The following is a 22,465-nucleotide window of genomic DNA, read 5'->3' on the forward strand; positions in this document are numbered from 1 at the left end:
CTGGATTTCATATTTCATCACCAGTCAGGCGCTTCCCAAGCACCTAGGACTGCGTGGTGCAGATAATAATAATAATAATAATAATAATAATAATAATAATAATACAATACAACACAGCAAATGAGATCATTATGCTGGATTTCGTATTTCATCACCAGTCGGGCGCTTCCCAAGCACCTAGGACTGCGTGATGTAGATAATAATAATAATAATAATAATAATAATAATAATAATAATAATAATAATAATATAATACAACACAGCAAATGAGATCATAATGCTGGATTTCGTATTTCATCACTAGTTGGGCGCTTCCCAAGCACCTAGGACTGCATGATGTAAATAATAATAATAATAATAATAATAATAATAATAATAATAATAATAATACTACAATACAACACAGCAAATGAGATCACTATGCTGGATTTCGTATTTCATCACCAGTCGGGCGCTTCCCAAGCACCTAGGACTGCGTGGTGCAGATAATAATAATAATAATAATAATAATAATAATAATAATAATAATAATACAATACAACACAGCAAATGAGATCATTATGCTGGATTTCGTATTTCATCACCAGTCGGGCGCTTCCCAAGCACCTAGGACTGCGTGATGTAGATAATAATAATAATAATAATAATAATAATAATAATAATAATAATAATAATATAATACAACACAGCAAATGAGATCATAATGCTGGATTTCGTATTTCATCACTAGTTGGGCGCTTCCCAAGCACCTAGGACTGCATGATGTAAATAATAATAATAATAATAATAATAATAATAATAATAATAATAATAATACTACAATACAACACAGCAAATGAGATCACTATGCTGGATTTCGTATTTCATCACCAGTCGGGCGCTTCCCAAGCACCTAGGACTGCATGATGTAGCGGCGAATTATGTTTGCCGATCCCAGTAAAGAGGCCTTTTGCAATTGACAGATGGAGATTTTGTCAATTCCAATGGTTTTCAAATATCCGCTGAGATCTTTGGCACTATGCCCAGCGTGCCAAGTACCACTGGGACCACTTTCACTGGCTTATGCCAGAGTCGTTACAGCTTGATTTTTAGATCTTCGTATTTCACTAATTTCTGTAGCTGCTTCTCCTCAATTCTGCTGTCCCCTGGGATTGCGATGTCGATGATCCATGCTTTCTTTTTCTCCACAATCAGGATGTCTGGTGTGTTATGCTTCAGAATTCGGTCAGTCTGAAGTCGGAAGTCCCACAGTAGTTTTGCTTGCTCATTTTCGACCGCTTTTTCAGGCTTATGATCCCACCAGTTCTTTGCCACTGTTAAATGGTAGTTCCGGTACAAGTTCCAGTGGATCATCTGTGCCACAGCATCATGTCTATGCTTGTAGTCAGTCTGTGCGATCTTTTTGCAGCAGCTGAGTATGTGATCGATTGTTTCATCTGTTTCTTTACAGAGTCTGCACTTTGGATCGTCTGTTGATTTTTCAATTCTGGCTTTGACAGCATTTGTTCTAATGGCCTGTTCTTGTGCCGCCAGTATTAGTCCTTCTGTCTCCTTTTTGAGTGTTCCACTTGTAAGCCATTATTATTATTATTATTATTATTATTATTATTATTATTATTATTATTATTATTATTATACCAGATTACCTCCGGAACCCCCTACTACTGCACGAATCCCAGTGACCGATAAGGTCCCACAGAGTTGGCCTTCTCCGGGTCCCATCGACTAAACAATGTCGTTTGGTGGGCCCGAGGGGAAGAGCCTTCTCTAGGGCGGCCCCGGCCCTCTGGAACCAACTCCCCCCGGAGATTAGAACTGCCCCCACCCTCCCTGTCTTTCGTAAATTACACAAGACTCACTTATGCTGCCAGGCATGGGGGAGTTAAGATATTCCTTCCCCCTAGGCCATTACAAGTTATGCATGGTATGTTTGTGTGTATGTTTGGTTTTATAATAAGGGTTTTTAGTTGTTTTATTAATTGGATTGTTAGATGCTGTTTTTTATCATTGTTGTTAGACGCCCCGAGTCTGCGGAGAGGGGCTGCATACAAATCCAATAATAATAATAATAATAATAATTATTGTTATTGTTGCTATTGTTGTTGTTGTAGTTGTTGTTGTTGTTGTTATTATTATTATTATTATTATCTGGGTATTATTATTATGCTCTGGGTACCAATTTTACAGGAGGGGGGAAGGTCAAAGGTCAACCAAAGCATAATTCATAGAGAAAAAAACACCGCTTCTGATTATGTTGGAGCTGCCAGTACCAGTTCTTGCACCCTCCCTTGGCAGACCTTCGGAGTGCCAACGCAATGGCCTTTTGTTCCAACAGCCAGCCAGCTTCAGAGAAGGCATTGTGCATTCCGAAAGCGTGACCTGGTTTTACTCTTGACTTCAGGACAACGAGTGTGCAGACGTGATCTCAGGATTCTGGGCGTCCAGTTTTGGCACTCGTGGCCTTCAAAACAATAGGACAAGAAAAAAGTGAAGTTTTGAGAAAAATCATGGACTGTGCATAGGTTCATTTATTTATTTGTTCATTTGTTTTGTCAAATGCATATTGGTGGTATACAAAGATATAACAATATTTATACAGTGATACCTCATCTTACAAACCCTTCTTCATACGAACTTTTCGTGATACAAACCCGGTGTTTAAGATTTTTTTGCCTCTTCTTCCAAACTAGTTTCACCTTACGAACCCGAGCCGCTGCTGCTGGGATGCCCTGCCTCTGGACTTCTGTTGCCAGCCAAAGCGCTGGGATTTCCCTGAGGATCCCCTCGCTGGGAAACCCTGTCTCTGGACTTCTGTTGCCAGCCGAAGTGCTGGGATTTCCCAGAGCCTCCCCTCGCTGGGATTCAAAGCAGCATCGGCAAAATGAAGGGAATCCCAGCAAAGGGAGCCTCAGGGGAATCCCAGCACTTTTGCTTGCAATGGAAGTTTGGAGGTGGGGTTTCCCAGCAGCGCAAGGCAAAAGGGGTGACTTTTGGGATGGGGTTGCATGCATTATTTGCTTCTACATTGATTCCTATGGGGAAAATTGCTTCGTCTTACAAACCTTTCTACTTACGAACCTGATCATGGAACTAATTAAGTTCATAAGATGAGGTATACTGTACATGATACTAGTAAAAGAGAAACATTAGGACAGGGGATGGAAGGCATGCTGGTGCACTTATGCACGTCCCTTACTGAACCCTTAGGAATCGGATGAGGTCAACATTGGATAGAAACATAGAAACATAGAAATCTGACAGCAGAAAAAGACCTCATGGTCCATCTAGTCTGCCCTTATACTATTTTCTGTATTTTATCTTAGGATGGATATATGTTTATCCCAGGCATGTTTAAATTCAATTACTGTGGATTTATTTACCACGTCTGCTGGAAGTTTGTTCCAAGGATCTACTACTCGTTCAGTAAATTAATATTTTCTCACGTTGCTTTTGATCTTTCCCCCAACTAACTTCAGATTGTGTCCCCTTGTTCTTGTGTTCACTTTCCTATTAAAAACACTTTCCTCCTGGACCTTATTTAACCCTTTAACATATTTAAATGTTTTGATCATGTCCCCCCTTTTCCTTCTGTCCTCCAGACTATACAGATTGAGTTCATTAAGTCTTTCCTGATACGTTTTATGCTTAAGACCTTCCACCATTCTTGTAGCCCGTCTTTGGACCCGTTCAATTTTGTCAATATCTTTTTGTAGGTGAGGTCTCCAGAACTGAACACAGTATTCCAAATGTGGTCTCACCAGCATTCTATATAGCGGGATCATAATCTCCCTCTTCCTGCTTGTTATACCTCTAGCTATGCAGCCAAGCATCCTACTTGCTTTCCCTACCGCCTGACTGCACTGTTCACCCATTTTGAGACTGTCAGAAATCACTACCCCTAAATCCTTTTCTTTTGAAGTTTTTGCTAACACAGAACTGCCAATACAATACTCAGATTGAGGATTCCTTTTCCCCAAGTAGTCTAAGTCTAAGAGTCAGGTAGTGAGTTCCATGCATCAACTACTCGGTTACTAAAGCCGTATTTCCTGCAGTCGAGTTTAGAGCGGTTTACTTGAAGTCTGTATCTGCAGTGTGCTTGTGTGTTGTTGTGGTTAAAGCTGACGTAGTCCTTGACAGGAAGGACGTTGTAGCAGATGATTTTATGGGCTATGCTTAGGTCGTGTTTAAGGCGACGTAGTTCTAATCTTTCTAAACCTAGGATTGTAAGTGTATAAAACTAACAGAATTTTTTTTTGATGAGGAGAGATAAGAGCCTCAGTTGAATGACTAACCAGAAAATAAAAGTTTTATATCTGAATGATTATAAGCTATTGTGTTTGTAATTATGTACAGTGTTCCCTCGATTTTGGAGGTTCGAACTTCGCGAAAAGTCTATACCACGGTTTTTCAAAAATATTAATTAAAAAATACTTTGCGGGTTTCCCCCCTATATCACGGTTTTTCCCGCCTGATGACGTCATATGTCATCGCCAAACTTTCATCCGTCTTTAATAAATATTTTTTTTAAATAAACTTTAATGAATAAACATGGTGAGTAATAATCTAAATGGTTGCTAAGGGAATGGGAAATTGCAGTTTAGGAGTTTAAAGTGTGATACTGTTCATAGCCAAAAATAGTGTATTTACTTCCACATCTCTACTTCGCGGAAATTCGACTTTTGGGGGCGGTCTCAGAACGCATCCCCCGCGAAAATCAAGGGAACACTGTATTGTTTTATTTTAGGGTGGAGGAAAAAATAAAAATACCAAAAAAAGGAAAAAAGCACAAGAGAAATTGTGGGTCAGGAGAAGGGACTGAGCAATTTTCCACCCCTTTTCACAGTTCCCAGCACATGGAGAAGTTGAAAGAAGTAAAAACAGAGGACAGAGTAACAGGATCTAAAAGAGATAGGAACAAAAGCTGGAGGGGGGGGGGGGGGAGAGAGATGGAATTTCCTGCAAACAAACAAACACAAATCCAGACACACCTGTCCACCTGGGTGATTTGCTCCACCTCCATCTCTGCGCCCATTGTCTCATCTCCTGCCGCCCTTCCAAGAGACAGAAAGGTGCTTTAATCCTTGCAGAATGCAAACTGGAACCAGCCGTTTGCAGGATTGAAAGGCTGCAAAATCCCAAAGGTTTAATGAGATTAAGCTCATAAATGCTGCCAAAGCTAGACAATTGGCAACGAAAGGACTGCTATTTTATTTGTGCATTGCTGTTGTTGTTGTTTATTATTAAGGAACAAGCTTATCTGCCTGTCCAATCACAAGGCAATTGGCTTTCGTATTATTATTATTATTATCATTTAAGATATTATTTAAGATTATTATTAAAATCTTAAATTATTATTATAATCTTAATACAGTGGTACCTCTACCTAAGAAAGCCTCTACTTAAGAACTTTTCTAGATAAGAACTGGGTGTTCAAGATTTTTTTTTGCCTCTTCTTAAGAACAATTTTCTACTTAAGAACTTGAGCCCGGAAAAATTTCCCAGGAAATTTGAGAGCGGCCCAAAGGCCCAGCCAGTTTCCTGCCATTCCCCCTTTTTTTAAGCCTTAAAGTTTTGGATTTTTTTTATTCACCTCACCTCACTTTCTTCCTTCGGCAGCGACTGTCCTCCTCCTCTTCTTCCTCTTCCTCATCCCACTCAAATTCCAAGCTTTTATTTCTTTCCTAATGGGTTTGTACACATTATTTGCTTTTACATTGATTCCTATGGGAAAAATTGCTTCTACTTACAAACTTTTCTACTTAAGAACCTGGTCACAGAACGAATTACGTTCTTAAGTAGAGGTACCACTGTATAATTATTAAGATGGTTATTACATAAGATGCAAAAGCCACACTATAATTTTTGACTTACAACCCCCCAACTGAGCCTCACATTTTTGTCGCTAAGCAAGACAGTTGTTCAGTGAATTTTGCCCCAGTTTAGGGGACACAATCTGAAGTTAGTTGGGGGAAAAGATCAAAAGCAATGTGAGAAAATATTATTTTACTGAAAGAGTAGTAGATCCTTGGAACAAACTTCCAGCAGACGTGGTTGGTAAATCCATAGTAACTGAATTTAAACATGCCTGGGATAAACATAGATCCATCCTAAGATAAAATACAGGAAATAGTATAAGGGCAGACTAGATGGACCATGAGGTCTTTTTCTGCTGTCAGTCTTCTATGTTTCTATCACTGGATATTGCCCAATGTTCAAGTCTTTCAAGATCCTTTTGTATCTTCAGCCTATCTTCCGCAGTGTTGGCTATTACTGCCAGCTTGGTGTCATCTGCAAATCTGATGCATTGACGATAGAAATGGATGATCTTCTGCAATCCCATAAAATGCTAGTAAACCTTCTCCAGAAGAAGACACCGTTTTTTGCAGCACACTCTGCTGTGACAGTAATGTGCAGGATTACAAGGCAAAGATAGATTTTACTGGAAACCTGAAAGGAAATTGCATCTTTAATAATTTAACTGGGGCAGTTTGGAAGGAGCTGCCAGGTTGTGGTCTCGGTGCCGTCAGAAAAATCCCACCATCTGTTCCTGGAAATCTGGCTGGCTCCTGGGCCCAGCCGGAACGACCACAGGAGGCTCCGTTGGCCCATTAAAGAGAGGCAGGGGCTCTTCTGCTGTGTCTAGACCAGGGTGAAAGGTTGGAAGGCTGCAAACATTGGGACATGGTGTTCGAAGTGCATGAGGATGCAAAATTGAAAATGAATGAATGAAGATAATTGATAGGGACAGGTTGGACTGATATGGGGAAACACAACAGCTGTGTCCAGTTAATAAGTAGAGAAAGCTATTTACCTTCTCATCTGTTCCATTTATCTTCATTTGTAGTGCCACCTCAGAATACAGCTTGAAGGGACCTTGGAGGTCTTCTAGTCGAGCCCCCTGCTTATGCAGGAGACCCTTTACCAGTGATGGCGAACCTATGGCACAGGTGCCACCGGAAGGCACGCGGAGCCATATCTGCTGGCATGTGAGCTGTTGCTCTAGCACAGTGTTTCCCTTGGCAACTTGAAGATACTTGGACTTCAACTCCCAGAATTCCCCAGCCAGCGAATGCCAAGTTGCCAAGGTTGGGAAACACTGCTCTAGCAAACCTTTCTTTCACTATTTATTTATTTATTTATTAAATTTGTATGCCGCCCCTCTCCGTAGACTCGGGGCGGCTCACAACAGTAATATCTCCGGGACTGCCTTCTGCTGCACGAATCCCAGCGACCAGTTAGGTCCCACAGAGTGGGTCTTCTCCGGGTCCTGTCAACTAAACAATGCCGCTTGGCGGGGCCCAGGGGAAGAGCCTTCTCTGTGGCGGCCCTGGCCCTCTGGAACCAACTCCCCCCAGAGATTAGAATTGCCCACACCCTCCTTGCCTTTCGTAAGCTTTTTAAAACCCGTCAGGCATGGGGGAACTGAGATACGCTTTCCCCCTAGGCCGTTACAATTTTATGCATGGTATGTCTGTATGTCTGTTTGGTTTTTATTATAATGGGTTTTTAATTGTTTTTAGTATTGGATTATTATTATATTGTTCTGTCTGGGTGCCCCCAGACTTCAACACCAACTGGAAAAAGCAGCCAGACACGCTGGTAAAAGCAAAAGCACTTTATAGTTTGAAAAATAAACACAGAGAAAAACCTGTTCTTCCCAACAGGCAGGCTATGAGACTTCACAGCAGAGTCCTGATGGCCAGACAATACAGCAGACTTCTTGCTGGCACACCCACCACTGTAGAGAATAAGACCCACACCTTTTCCCCCCAAGGTTTCAGTATTCAAAGTCACAAACCAGAATTCCAAGACTCCAAAGATCACAGCCAGGTCCCAGGATTCCCAAAGATAATACTCCACAAGCCAGGAAGGGTGGGTCTGCCTTTTCAGCCTTTCCAGAGAGCACCACACCCAAACCCAGCTGTTGCCTCTTTAGTGCTGAAAGTACCTGGCTAATTGTCCCCTTCGTTGTGTTGCTCTTCTCTGCCGGAGATCGATTATTGCTTGTGCATTTTCATCTAAGGAATCCAGGCTGCTTGCTGGGGAGAGCTCCCTCTCGGGGGACTCTGGCTGTCCTCCCTCTCCCTCAGCCTGAGATTCCTCCTCCCCGTCTGCCTGAACCTCCTGTTCCTCCTCCTCCCCCTCTGAGCAGGAAGCCGGCAGAGGATCAGCCGTTCCCTGAGGGGCCTCAGACGGAATCACAACATATATGCTGTCTTATTATTGTTGTTAGCCAAGTCTTCGGAGAGGGGCGGCATACAAATCCAATAAATAAATAAATAAAATAAATAAATAGAAAAAACAATGTAGAATACAAATCTAATAATTAAAACTAAAACCCCATACAGTGGAACCTCAACATACGAGCAGCTCACCTTACGAGCAACTCGAGATAAGAGCTTGGAGGCGAGCAATATTTTTGCTCGCCTCCCGAGCTCAAACCCGAGATACGAGCGGAGAAGAGCCAGGCTGGCTTGCTTGGCTTCCTTCCCGCTGATGCAGAGCCGAATACTGTAAAGCGTCCCGCCCCTCTGACGCTTTCGGCGGCTTCCCAAGCGACGCTGGGCTCTTTTGCCGCCAAAAGCGTCAGGGGGGCGTGACGCTTTATTCGGCTCTGCAGGGGAAGGAAGCAAAGCAAACCAGCCTGGCTCTTCTCCTCGCTTGGTGAGTCCTTGGCTTCTGCTGGGGGTGGGGGGATCTGAACGCTCTCCCTGGCTGGGAGCACTTTCGCTGCGAGAGAGGGCTTTCCCGAAAGGGACGGAGCCCTCTCTCACAGCGAAAGTGCTCCCAGCCAGGAGGCTGCGAGAGAGGGCTTTCTCCGCCCTTTCGAGAAAGCGCGCCTGTCTGAAAAGATCGCCGCCGGTCTGGTGGAGTTTTGCAGCAACCTCCGAGCAACCTGGGCTCGGAGGTTGCTGCAAAACCCCACCGGACCGGCAGCGATCTTTTCAGACAGGCGCGCCGATTCTCCGCTCACTGCTAAAAGCGGAGAATCGGCGCGTCTGTTTAAAAAGATCGTAGCCGGCACGGGGGGATGTTCCATGCCGGCTACGATCTTTTTAAACAGACGCGCCGATTCTCCGCTCACTCCGGATGAGCTGCGAATCGGCGCGTCTGTTTAAAAAGATCATAGCCGGCACGGGGAGATGTTCCATGCCGGCTACGATCTTTTTAAACAGACGCGCCGATTCGCAGCTCACCCGGAGTGAGCGGAGAATCGCCGCGTCTGTTTAAAAAGATCGTAGCCGGCATGGAAAGCCCCCCCATGCTGGCTCCGAAGCACCGGGCACCCCTCAGACGACGTCTTTTCCCCTCAGCCCTCGCGCTTGCACGCATTAATCACTTTTGCATTGTTTCCTATGGGAAATAATGCTTCGACCTACGAGCTCTTCGACATACGAGGTTCCTTCCGGAACCAATTAATGTCGTATGTCGGGGTTCCACTGTAATTTAAAAAACATGCACACAACATACCATACATAAAGAATATAGGCCTGGGGGAGTTTATTTATTTATTTATTATTTATTATTTGGATTTGTATGCCACCCCTCTCCGAGGACTCGGGGCGGCTCACAACACGTGGAACAAATCATAAATAATCTGACAAATTTAAAATATTTAAATTTTTTTTTAAAAACCCCATATGCTAACAGACACACACACAAGCATACCATATATAAATTAAACATGCCCAGGGGGAGATGTTTCAGTTCCCCCATGCCTGACGGCAAAGGTGGGTTTTAAGGAGTTTACGGAAGGCAGGAAGAGTAGGGGCAGTTCTGATCTCCAGGGGGAGTTGGTTCCAGAGGGCCGGTGCCGCCACAGAGAAGGCTCTTCCCCTGGGGCCCGCCAACCGACATTGTTTAGTTGACGGGACCTGGAGAAGGCCCACTCTGTGGGACCTAATCGGTCGCTGGGATTCGTGCAGCAGGAGGCGGTCTCGGAGATATTCTGGTCCAATGCCATGAAGGGCTTTAAAGGTCATAACCAACACTTTGAATTGTGACCGGAAACTGATCGGCAGCCAATGCAGACTGCGGAGTGATGGTGAAACATGGGCATACCAAGGTAAGCCCATGACTGCTCTCGCAGCTGCATTCTGCACGATCTGGAGTTTCCGAACACTTTTCAAAGGTAGCCCCATGTAGAGAGCGTTACAGTAGTCGGACCTCGAGGTGATGAGGGCATGAGTGACTGTGAGCAATGAGTCCCGGTCCAGATAGGGCCGCAACTGGTGCACCAGGCGAACCTGGGCAAACGCCCCCCTCACCACAGCTGAGAGATGGTTTTCTAATGTGAGCTGTGGATCGAGGAGGACGCCCAAGTTGCGGACCCTCTCTGAGGGGGTCAATAATTCCCCCCCCAGGGTAATGGACGGACAGATGGAATTGTCCTTGGGAGGCAAAACCCACAGCCACTCCGTCTTATCCAGGTTGAGCTTGAGTCTGTTGACACCCATCCAGGCCCCAACAGCCTCCAGGCACCGGCACATCACTTCCACCGCTTCGTTGACTGGGCATGGGGTGGAGATGAAAAGCTGGGTATCATCCGCATATTGATGATACCTCACCCCATGTCCTTGGATGATCTCGCCCAGCGGTTTCATGTAGATGTTGAATAGCAGGGGGGAGAGGACAGACCCCTGAGGCACCCCACAAGGGAGAAACCTAGGAGCCGACCTCTGACCCCCCACTAACACCGACTGCGACCGGCCAGAGAGGTAGGAGGAGAACCACTGGAGAACAGTGCCTCCCACCCCCAACCCCTCCAGCCGGTGCAGAAGGATACCATGGTCGATGGTATCGAAAGCCGCTGAGAGGTCAAGGAGCACCAGGACAGAGGATAAACCCCTGTCCCGGGCCCGCCAGAGATCACCATCAACGTGACCAAAGCGGTTTCCGTGCTGTAACCGGGCCTGAAACCCGACTTTTGGGGACCTAGATAATCGGCTTCTTCCAAGGACCGCTGGAGCTGGAGTGCCACCACCTTCTCAACAACCTTCCCCATAAAGGGACGGTTGGAGACTGGACGATAGTTATTAAGTACGGCTGGGTCCGGGGAGGGCTTCTTGAGGAGGGGGCGCAGGAGCGCTTCTTTATAGAGTGATGGAAAAACTCCCCTCCCCAAGGAAGCGTTGGTAATCCCCTGGGCCCAGCTCCGTGTCACCTCCCTGCTGGCCGAAACCAACCAGGAGGGACACGGATCCAGTAAACAGGTGGCGGAACTCACAGCTCCAATGGCCTTGTCCACTTCATCAGGTGTCACCAGATCAAACTCTTCCCAGACAGGTGGACAAGTACGTGTCCCAGTCACCTCGACTGACTCGTTGTTAGTCGACTCTGTCTTACAATTGGAGTCGAGGTTGGCCCGGATCTGAGTGACTTTATCAGCGAAAAACGTGTTAAAATCCTCGGCACTACTCTGCAAGGGCTCCCCAACTCCCCCCTGGTTAAGAAGGGAGCGGGTCACCCTAAACAGAGCAGCCGGGCGGGATTCCGCTGATGCAATCAAGGCGGCATGGTATGCGCATCTTGACGCCTTGAGCGCCACTTTGTAAGTCTTAATAAAAGCTCTTACAAGTGTTCGATCGGATTCAGACCTACTCTTCCTCCATCGCTTCTCTAGACATCTCTTTTGGCGTTTCAACTCCCGGAGCTCCTCGTTGAACCATGGGGCTCTACGGGGTCTAGCGCCGCGGAGAGGTCGCAAAGGCGCAATCCGGTCGAGAGCCTCCGCAGCAGCCGTATTCCAGGCCTCCGCAAGAGACTCCGCCGAACTGTGGACGAGTGCCTCTGGAATAACCCCAAGCGCCGTCTGAAAACCCTCTGGGTCCATCAGGCGTCTGGGGCGGAACATCTTAATTGGTTCCGCCTCCCTGCGGGGAAGGATTGGAGCCAGAAAGTCAAGCCGTAGTAGGAAATGGTCTGACCATGACAAAGGCAATGTTTCTAAGCCCCTTAGTCTCAGACCATTACTCAATTGCTCGGAAAGGAATACTATGTCAGGTGCGTGCCCCCCCTCGTGAGTCAGACCCTGTACTACTTGAGTCAGGTCCATGGCTGTCATGGTGGCCATGAACTCCTGTGCCAACCCAGAGGTTTCGCCGAGTGACGGCAGGTTGAAGTCCCCCAGGACAATAAGTCCGGGGAACTCCACCACCAACCCGGCTACCTTCTCGAGTAGTACAGACAGGGCTTTTGACACGCAGCTGGGAGGCAGGTACATGAGAAATAAGCCCACTTGAACCCCTAAGTCCAACTTCATCAAGAGAGACTCGCAACCCGCAATTTCTGGAGCAATGAGTCTACATAGGCAAAGGCTCTCCCTGGCTATAATAGCCACTCCCCCCCCCTCCCTGGGGTCGAGGTTGATGCCATATCTGAAACCCAGCTGGGCAGATTTCAGAGAGAGGAACACCCCCCTCTGGGCCCAGCCAGGTTTCAATAATACATGCCAGGTCGGCCTCCTCATCCAGGATCAAATCCCGGATGAGGAGAGCTTTATTTACCACCGACCTGGCATTGAGCAGCAGCAACCTGAGCCCAGGGCCAGAGTTACACTCATCACCAGTACTCAAGATTGGGCTCACAGAGCCAGAACAAGGGATCGTTATTAAGCAACGATCCCTCGTTCCCCTGGAACGGCTAACTCTGTGGCCCCCGCCATATCTGCCTCTCCCCAGTAACACTGGAATATTCCGACCCTCTGCCACCCCAGAGATCAGTGCCCCTTCCTCTCCTGTCTCCCGAGCGTCAGGTGGGCCAAATCTGTCGTTCATACTATTTTCATTCATCTCATGCATACCACAACCCCACCCACTCCAACCATCACACTCACACCAATCATTCATCCTATGCACAATATTACATACACCCCAGGCATCCATTCATTAAGAAACCCCCCAATAATATTAAGATTAAATTAGTAATAATTAAAATAGATTAACTTGATTATTAAAATACAATAAGAAAAATATCTAAATTTATCTAATTTAAAAAACTATAAATATAATATATATATATATATATATATATATATATATATATATATATATATATATATATATATAATATAAAAAATATAAAAATCAGTTCCCCCATGCCTGACGACAGAGGTGGGTTTTAAGGAGTTTACGAAAGGCAAGGAGGGTGGGGGCAGTTCTAATCTCAGGGGGGAGCTGGTTCCAGAGGGTCGGGGCCGCCACAGAGAAGGCTCTTCCCCTGGGACCCGCCAAACGACATTGTTTAGTCGACGGGACCCGGAGAAGGCCAACTCTGTGGGACCTAATCGGTCGCTGGGATTCGTGCGGCAGATTTGTGCATGCACGAGTTCCCACACCCATAATTCAATGCCCGGGGAGGGCAAAAACAGCTTCCCCCACCCCCTGGAGGCCTTCTGAAGGCCGGAAATGGCCTGTTTCTCAGCTTCTGGTAGACCTAGTAGGCTCGTGTTTCGCCCTCCACAGGCTCAAAAGGCTTCCCTGGAGCTGGAAGAGGGTAAAAACGCCCTCCCCCATTCCCCAAACGCTCTCTGGAAGCCAAAAATCCTCTCCCAGAACCTCTGTGTAAGCCAAAAATCAGCTGGCCAGCACACATGCACGTTGGAGCTGAGCTAGGGCAATGTCTCATGTGCCAGCAGATATGGCTCTACATGCCACCTGTGGAACCCGTGCCATAGGTTCGCCATCACTGATATAGGGATCAACATTTCCTATTTTTGCAAAGCCAGGCAGTTGTTAAGTGAGTGCTGACGGATTTTATGATCTTTTTTTTTTGGCCAGGCTTGTGAAGTGAGGCTAGGAACCTAGGAAGGTTGCAAACGACAATCCCAGCGTCGCAGAACGCTGCAACCATCGCAAAACGCACCCAAATTTTGATCCGTGGACCGCAGGGATGTTGCATGGGTTGTTAAATGTGAAAACTGGCCTTACTGTATTTTTCAGAGCATAAGGCGCGCCTTTTTCCTCCCTAAAAGACGCTGATAATTTGGGTGCCTCTTATACTGTGAATGTAGCTTTTTCCAGCCCTAACTAGCTGCTAACGATCTTCTCAGCTCTAACCTTGCAGCCTCTTTCTTTGTTTCTCTCTGTGAAGAATGTTTTCCAAGCCCTAAGACTTTGCAGGTTTTTTTTATTACTCTAACTTGCTCCTGTTCTGTCTGGGTCACTCCGGAATCCAATACCAACCCAAAAAGAGAAGCCAAACACACCGGTAAAAGGCAAAGGCAGTTTATAAAATTCAAGAAAAACACAGGTAACAGAAAATGTCCTTACAAACAGGAAAAAACTGTATCTTCAGATATATCCACGAAGGCAAAAGTCAATGCAGCAATACAGGATTCTTGCTGCCAAGACGAGGCTGTAGATAGCAGACCTACCCCTCCCACGGGTCTTCCAAACTGCTGGGCCACAAGCCAGGAACAGAGACGCCGAGAACAAAGCAGGACACCGTAACTCCAATTGATAACACTCCACATGGCTTCAAGGGCTTGCCTGCCTTTTAAACCCTGCTAAGGAGGACCACACCCAAGCCCAGCTGTTCCTAATTCAGTGCTGATAATACTTCTTTAATTGCTCCTTTCTTTGATCTGAATGTCTCTGTCACATGTCAATGACGGCTTGTGCTTCATCACCTAATGACTCCAAGCTACTGGCTGGGGAGAGCCCCCCCCCCGGGGCTCTCATGCTGTTCTCCTTCGCCCCATTCCTGACTTTCCTCTCCCCCGTCTGACTGTTCAGCCCCCTCCTCTTCGCTGTCATCCTCCTCCGGGCATGGAGCCAGCAGAGACACAGCCAGTCCCTGAGCAGCCTCAGGCTGAACCACAACAGCTCCCAGGAAGTTTCTTTCCAGCCCTAACCAGGTGCTAATGATGTTTTCCGATCTTACCAGCTTGCAAACTCTTTCATTGTTACTCTCTGCAAACAATGTTTTCCAAACCCTGTCTTTCTAGGGTTTTTTTCATTGCTTTACTGGCTCCGAATGTTTCTTTCCAGGTGCTAATGATGTTCCCAGCTCTTGCTGGCTTGCAAGCTCTTTCACTGTAACTCTCTCCAAATAGTTTCTTTAAAGCCCTAACCAGGGGATAAAATAATGTGCTGCCTAAGGACGCTAGCCAGATGAATACCTGGTAAGCAGATTCTTTTCCCTATTTTCCTCTCCAAAAATTAAGTTGCTGAAAATATTCTGAAAAATATAGTAAGTCACTTTTCCCCGCACCGCTGTAACTTCGAACAGCCACAAAACTAATGGCTGTAGGCCAAGGACTACCTCTATAGGTCAGGAACAATAAAGGAAACTGCTTCAAACAGTGATAACAAACTTGATTTTATCACGTCACAGCAGCAGGGTGCTTGACCTCAGGGTGGGTGTGGCCAGCCCAACATCACTCATGTCGAGCGCTCTGCCAGTGAAATGGACCCCTGAGCTCGGTTTTCAGCTGTGACGGCCTCCTGCAACCTTCTGCCAGTGAAAATGAAGCTCGGGAAGGCCACGTGTGCCCCTTGTGAGCTGTTTTCGCTAGCAGAGGCACCACGGGCCGGTCTTCTGCTATTTATTTATTTATTTATTCATTTATTCATTTATTTATTGGATTTGTATGCCGCCCCTCTCCGCAGACTCGGGGCGGCTAACAACAATGGTAAAACAACATACAGTATAACAATCCAATTTAATAAAACAACTAAAAACCCTTATTATAAAAATCCAAACATACACACAAACATACCATGCATAACTTGTAATAGCCTAGGGGGAAAGAATAACTTAACTCCCCCATGCCTGGCGACAAAGGTGGGTCTTAAGAAGTTTGCGAAAGACAAGGAGGGTGGGGGCCATTCTAATCTCTGGGGGGAGCTGATTCCAGAGGGCCGGGGCTGCCACAGAGAAGGCTCTTCCCCTGGGGCCCGCCAAACGACATTGTTTGGTCGATGGGACCCGGAGAAGGCCAACTCTGTGGGACCTTATCGGCCGCTGGGATTCGTGCGGTAGAAGGCGGTTCCGGAGGTAATCTGGCCCAATGCCATGTAGGGCTTTAAAGGTCATTACCAACACTTTGAATTGTGACGGGAAACCGATCGGCAGCCAGTGCAGGCTGCGGAATGTTGCAGAAATGTGGGCGAATCTAGGAAGCCCACGATGGCTCTCGCGGCAGCATTCTGCACGATCTGAAGTTTACGAACACTTTTCAAAGGTAGCCCCATGTAGAGAGCATTGCAGTAATCGAACCTCGAGGTGATGAGGGCATGAGTGACTATGAGCAGTGACTCCCTGTCCAAATAGGGCCGCAACCGGTGCACCAGGCGAACCTGGGCAAACGCCCCCCTGCCACAGCCGAAAGATGATGTTCCAATGTCAGCTGTGGATCGATGAGGACGTAGATTTCCAGATGGCCCTATGGGCCAGATCTAAGCATCCCTCGGACCAGGCCTCGAGTCTGACACCCCTAGCTTAGAGGTCAACCTCAACCTGTCTTTTGTGATTTAGAGCAGTATTTTGCAAATAGTGGGGCGGGGCCCTCTGGGGAGGCGCGGAGCGATGCCGGGGGCATGTGACCCTGGGAAATGTGCTTTTCTTGCCGCAGGGAATAGGGGTTTTTTGCACTGAACAATAGCACACAGCACAGAGCAAGAGATATGAAGTGCAGATAACAAACCCTTAAGAGACACCATGGGAAAACATCTAACAGGGGTGAAAAGAAAGGAGGAGAGAGACGGAGATAATGAGACAAATGTAAGACTCCCGAAAGCTAAGACGAGAAAATATGATGAAGCAGATGTAGCGCTTGGCTTCACTGTGACTATGGTGGGAGACGAGGAAAGACCGCTATGTTTACTGTGTCTAAAAACGTTGGCAGTGGACAGCATGAAGCCAAATAAATTAATGCGTCACTTAAACACATTACACCTAAATCACACTGATAAGTCGCTTGAGTTTTTTTAAGCGAAAACATACTGAATTGTTCTGTCGAGCTCTCTGGTAGAATCCTCCCAAAAATGCACAGATACAATTTCAGACACACACACGTTTGAAAATTCAAAACAATGTTCTTTATAATGAAAAGTCACTTAAACCAAGCCCTCTTTTGGTATAGCAAAGAGCACTCGTCTCCAAACAAACTGGTAATTTGTACAAGTCCCTTATCAGTTCTGAGATACTTAGCTTGCAGCTGTGAGGCAATTCACAATCCTTCTTCTTTCACAAAGTGAAACACACTTTGCCCTGGTTTAGTTTCAAAGCGGGGGGAAATCAGCACACAAAAGGTCAAAGTCAGTAAAGCAGTCACGAAACACAACGATCAGATAATCCTCCACAATGGCCAAACCCACAGGCTGCTATTTATAGCAGCCTCACTAATTACCACAGCCCCACCCAACCACAGGTGGCCTCATTTTCTTTGATAATAATCTCTCAGTTGTTGTTGCCTATGCATCGCTCTCCGCATGCATGGCTGTATCATTAACTCTTGTTCCGAATCCAAGGAGGAGCTGGATAATTGATCTCCTTCTGAGCTGTCTGCCACACTCTCCTCCTCCCTGTCACTCATGTCTTCTTGGTCAGAGGAGCCTTCATCAGCAGATTCCACCAGGAGCAAAACAAGCCTGCAACATGTGGATGTCTCCCCCACATCTACAGTCCTTGGGGCAGGAGCTGGGCCAGAGCTAACCACAACACTGAATATTGCAAGCAATCAAGAGGAGAGTTTGGGGGGGGAGTTTACTTCTTCCGGGTGGGGTGGGGCGTAACAGAAAATAATTGAGAAACACCGATTCAGAGGAAGCCTTGGTAGTTTTTCTTCTGTATGTCATTCTAAGGCAAAAAAAATAATATAAAATATTCCTTTTAGACAACAAGAATTGATAGGACACCAAAACAAAGATGGCAAACAATTGAGTTTGAAAGTTTTATTACTCAGATGATATATTTTACAGCATACAGCGAATCAGGATGTCCCATAAACAAAAACAGAATTGCCATGAAAAAAAAAGTGTCCTTTCTTTTCTTTCTTTAGCATTCTGTCTTTAACGCCAAAAATAGCAGGAGCAAAGAATCCCCCTCTGCACCCTCCCTTCATTATTAAACATCTAGGTCCTCCTATGTCCATTCCCCCCCCCTTTACAAACTTTCCTTACTGAAGCAAAGTAATAATAATAGTGATTAAAAAACCCCCAAATACAATAAATGATTAAATTAAGGTTGTTGTTTTTTCCAAACAAAATAAATACATTTTCACATTTCTCTTTTTTAAAAAGGATCATCAGCATCGGCACACATATGTGTGCATTCTAAGGAAAAAATCACTTTCAAAAGAGTTTTGACACGGGAGTTTGACCGCTTAGTTGTTCTGAACAATCGAGAACCAAAGGGAATCCAAGCTTGGCAACATCTAACGCTGGTGGGACTTTTAACTCCCAGAATTCTGCAATTCTGAAAATTGAAGTCCTACCAGTCTTCAAGTTGCCATGCTAAGACAGCCTTACTCTAGATGAGTGTTTTTCAACCTTTTTTTCTTCAGGGGAACCCTTTGGTGTCGTCAGATTTCTGGCAGAACCTGTACCATGTACCGGTACCGTTTATCTCCCTTCAAGGTGAGCCCCCAATTTTTTTTTAATCTAAAAATGTAGATGCAATGTAGTGTCGTTTTGATTTAGCCGGCGCCATGGCACTGCTAGCAAGCTGTTTCCCACAAACAATGCAAAGAGGCGATGGACAGTCTGGGTCTCCTGTCCAAGTGAATCCCATAGCTAAATACAGTGGTACCTCATGATACGAACTTAATTGGTTCCAGGAGGAGGTTCGTAAGGTGAAAAGTTTGTAAGACGAAACAATGTTTCCCATAGGAATCAATGTAAAAGCAAATAATGCGTGCAAATCCTTCAGGAAAATCCCAAACTTTAGAAGGGAGGCGAACAGAGGGCAGGGAGGAGCAGCTAAAGGGGGCGGGTGGAAGAAGCAAGGCTAGGCTAAAGGGTGAGTGGGAAGGAAGAAAGGCAAAGGGGGTGCCCCTCCCTTTTCTTTCTTCAAAAGACACCCTTTCAGTGCCTGTGCAAGCAAGCTGTTCTTTGCAAAATCTTTCCTCCTCCAAGCCGCCCCTCCCTTTTCTTTCTTCAAAAGACACCATTTCAGTGCCTCTGCAATCACGCTGTTCTCCTACTTTTTTAAATGCAGTCTTTCCCCCTCCAAGCCGCCCCTCCCTTTTCTTTCTTCAAAAAAGGGGGAAAAAAGAAACCTCTTCATCCTAGCAGCAGCGGCTTGGGTTCGTAAGGTGAAAATAGTTCGGAAGGAGAGGCAAAAAAATCTTAAACACCGGGTTCGTATCTTGAAAAGTTCGTTAGAAGAGGTGTTCGTAAGATGAGGTACCGCTGTAATTGTTACTGGACTGATAAATCTTACGAGAATCGACAGCATCAATTTTCTGCATTGTCATCTCTGTGGATTCGGATGCAACGTCTGGCGATTGCTCAGTAACATCAGGTTCATCTAACTTTCGTTTTTTAATAAACCGGTCCATGTTAGCAGTAAAAATACTTAGATTTAAACTAGTGTTCCCTCGATTTTTGCAGGTCCAAACTTCGCGAAAAGTCTTTTCCACTGTTTTTCGAGAAATATTATTTAAAAAAATACTCTGTGTTTTTTTTGCACACCAAGGGTTTTTCTGGGGCTGCCTGATGTATAATACTGTGCGTTTTAACCTCCCCCCCATCCTATTTCTTTAAATAAAAGCTCCGTTTCCGCCCCAGCCTTCCGATCCCAGCCCTTTAATTCTCGGAGCGTTGGTACGCTCCAATTGAAGCCGAGCCTTACTGCCACCCGCCACCGCGAGCACAGCAAAGCCCCCTGCTTGCCGCCCTGTTGCCCCTGTGGGTTCTGGGGTAAGTAAAACCAGGAATGGAGGAGAGAGAGGAAGGAAGGAAAGGGAGCATCTCTACTTCGCGGAAATTCGACTTTCGCACGTGGTCTCGGAACACATCCCCCGTGAAAATCGAGGGAACACTGTATATTGAAAATTAATGCATACGACACTGTACGGTCTAACAATGGAAACAGAAATAGTATGAAGGTAAACAAGTGCAACAACTAATAACTGCATTGTGTGCATGCATAGCATGTTGCAGGTACGCAAGTTAGGTGTGATACGGTCCTGGTTGGTTTTGCCCTAATTTTTTTTAATATTTTTTTTTTTCTTATTAAGTCGCGGAACCCCTGGCTGGCCCTTGTGGAACCCTTGGGTTGCATGGGACCCTGGTTGAAAAACACTGCTCTAGAAGTACAGAGTTTGGTGACGTATTGATGATTAGCCATGAATGTCCATTAAATAGTTTTGATATCGAACCCGAGAATACATCCACAGGGACCTAAATAGGAATGAAAACCGCCATCCCAAACACTTTGGGGAAGAGGACACGCCACTGAACGAACCTAGCAATGAAATCGGTAAATTGGTACAGCTGCAATTGTGTGAGTAGTTCTGCAATGTAGTGCAGGTGTGTCGAGAGACCATCCAAAATCCTGGTTAGAAATACACCTTTGTAGCCAAGTTGCCTTGTTCGAAGTTCTATCAGCCTGCCCATTTTTTTGAGGAGGAAAAAATGCATTTTTCTCCAATCGCCATGTGTTTTGCCGGGCGTGACAGCTGAGCAGTAATTAAAGTCAAAATCAAACACACAGACTGGAGTTTCTGAAACACCAAAATATATTGCATTAACAAATTGGCTGAGAGCGGCAGTTACGGCAAAAGAATGTCAAAAAGTATGGGTTATCTTCAAGGCCGATAACGAATGTCCAAACCCCCCCAAGGTTTGTAAATAATGTCCCCGAACTGGGCTGAAGCAAAGGTACTCACTGTTTTTTGCAATAGCTACAGTCTTTCATAAAACAATTGTCCAAAGGCTGGGTTTCTCCAAGGAAGCAAGGATGTTGGTTTAAAGAAAACTCTGGATCTGTTTCTTTTTCTCTGTTGAACCACAAACGATAACTCCTGCAAAGAACGCTCCCACAAACCTCTCCTTTTATTCATGCTGCAGAACTCCCTATTACTCTCAGCTGTGATCAAGATCTCCTCCTGCGTCTGCGCAACTGTTCCTGTCTGCCCCTCATCCTTCTCACACGCACATTCAGGATTAGATCATTAATCACCCCCCTCCTCATCCGACCCAGACAAGGCCCTAGCTGAGGGTTCCATAAGCATTGCAGGGACCTCCACCTCTATCTCTCCAGAATCTTCAGCTTCCATCCCTCCTTCCCTCTCACTGTCTGAATCCTCCGAGAGTTACACAGGTCTCCGATGCTTGGACGGACCCGGCTCCTCTGGCTCAAAGTCCGTTACCAAAGAATCCGTCTGTGATCCAACCACAACACCATGGATCAGAACTTTACTGGCTTCAGTGAATAAAAGATTTCGCTCGACATCGTTAAATGTCATAAAATGTGGACCCTTCTTCCCACTTTAAAGAACCTAAAAGGGTCAAAAGCAGAGATCTGAATCCCTCTTAGATCTGATTCATGCACCCAATGTGGTTAATTCCCAGCTCAGATCTTTTGCAAGAACGCAAGAGATTAGCCACATAGGTATCACATTCACCTGCCCACCCAAATCTCTTTTGTGGAACCGAACTTTTTCTGGGAGCACATGAGAAAACACACGTTTCTGAAAACTGACAACAGATGGGACATCATTCCAGATTAACATTCAGAGTTAAGAAAGACCAATGTTTAAGAAAAAGCTCTTCCTCGTGACATCTAAGTATCCAAATATATCTGTGAGGATAAAGGTATTAAGAAGAGATTGGACAACCATCTCTCTAAAATGGTGCAAACTTCATCTTGCTTAAGCTGGGGGTCGGACTAGAAGACCTCTAAGGTCCCTTCCAACTCTTCTGTTATTTTGCTTTCTCATACTGCCCGAATAAACTAGGCCAAGGTGCATATGCTTTGCATTAGTCTAGGTCAGGGGTAGGCAAAGTTGGCTCTTCTATGACATGTGGACTTCAACTCCCAGAATTCCTGAACCAATCATGCTAGCTCTGGAATTCTGGGAGTTGAAGTCCACATCTCATAGAAGAGCCAACTTTGCCCACCCTTGGTCTAGGCCATAAATTCTGGTCCTCTGAAGCACAGATAGTCCTCGACTTATGACTGCAACTGATCCCCCAATTTATGTTGCTAAGTGAGCTTTGCCTCATTTTACAACCTTTCTTATCACAGTTGTTAAGTGACGCTTGCAATTGTTAAGTTAGGGACACAGTGGTTAAGATCATCGGGCTTCCCCTTTGACTCTGCTTGCTGCAAAAGGGGATCAGTTGACTCCAGGACACTGCAAATTGTCATAAATATGAATCAATTGCCAAGCATCTCAATTCTGATTATGTAAAGTTGCAGCAGTCGTTCAGATTGAAAAACAACGATAAAGTCACTTTGTTCAGTGCCATTGTAACTTTGGTCACTAAACAAACTACTGTTAAGTCGGGGATTA

Source organism: Erythrolamprus reginae, chromosome 2 (genome assembly GCF_031021105.1).
Source record: "Erythrolamprus reginae isolate rEryReg1 chromosome 2, rEryReg1.hap1, whole genome shotgun sequence".
Classification (NCBI taxonomy): domain Eukaryota; kingdom Metazoa; phylum Chordata; class Lepidosauria; order Squamata; family Dipsadidae; genus Erythrolamprus; species Erythrolamprus reginae.